Raw genomic sequence first — 1,246 nt, 5'->3', positions numbered from 1 at the left:
AGAGCGAGAGCGGGAGTGGGAGTGGGAGGATATATTATGAAGTAATATGAGAGAGAGAGAGAGATAAAGAAAGATAGAGCGAGAGTGGGAGGATATATTATGAAGTATTATGAGAGAAGAGAGAGAGATAGATAGAGCGAGAGTGGGAGGATATAGTATGAAGTATTATGAGAGAGAGATAGAGCGAGAGTGGGAGGATATATTATGAAGTAATATATGAGAGAGAGAGAGAGAGAGGCAAGGGAGTGTAACGGGCGAAGAAAGAGAGAGATGTAGAAAGGGAGCGTGATGGTGTGAAGTGAAAGAGAGAGTTTGTATAGTGAGGGGGGAGAAAAGGAAAGAGGGAATAAAGTAGGAGAAGAATCAGAGAGGGGGTGGGGAAAATGAGAGAGAGAAAAAGTATATGAAGATAGAGAGGGAAGTGAGACGGCAATGAGAGATAGAAAGAGATATATAAATGCGACTAGATAGAGGGAATAAATGTGGAATGGGAAAGGTAGAAGATACAGAAGGAGGGAGATACAGAGAGCGAAGAAAGAGAATTGGGGAGGAAAAAAAGAAAGGGTATTTACGGAATAAGAGAGGGGGATAAAAGAGTAGTGAGCAAAGAGGTGGGTGAAAGAGAGTAGATAAGAGTTAGAGGGGGTGTCGCAGAGAGAAAGAGCAGTAAGCGAAGAGTGAGAGTGAGAGTGAGAGTGAGAGAGTAGAAAAATACAAAGGGTGAGTAACTTAACAGACGCAGTTAAGGAGAGAATGGGAGGAAGCGAAAACGTGTAAGGTGGGGAGAGGAGTCAGATGCCATAGCAACACTGCAGACCAGAGAAATATCGCGTGTGAAGAAGGAAGGGGGGGATGAAGAAGAAAGAGAGAGAGAGAGAGGGAGAAAGAGAAAGTGTAAGTGAAAGTAAAAGAGAGAAAAATACAACGGTAAAATATTGGAAGAGGATGCAAGAGAAAGCATAAGAGAGGGAGCGAGATAGAGAGAGTGAGAGAGAAGGGATGTGAGAGAGAAAGACCAGGTGAAAAAGAAAAAGGTAAAAACAGAGAGAGAGAGAGAGAGAGACATGTGAATAGGAAGGGAAATTATTGTTTAGCCACAGGTCAGCTCTGACGGAGCAGACCTACGGTCGAAAACCAGTCGAGCTATGGAACATCCCGTTTGAGGGGAGATTTGGCTGCTGTTTCTAGCACGTAGAGGTATAGACGCGAACCCAAACGAGAGAAAGAGGGATTATCGAAAAGTAAA

The sequence above is a fragment of the Octopus sinensis genome, unplaced genomic scaffold (assembly GCF_006345805.1).
Source record: "Octopus sinensis unplaced genomic scaffold, ASM634580v1 Contig11457_ERROPOS106955, whole genome shotgun sequence".
NCBI lineage: Eukaryota > Metazoa > Mollusca > Cephalopoda > Octopoda > Octopodidae > Octopus > Octopus sinensis.
The sequence above is the reverse complement of the archived record's forward strand: the minus strand, read 5'-3'. Positions refer to the sequence as shown.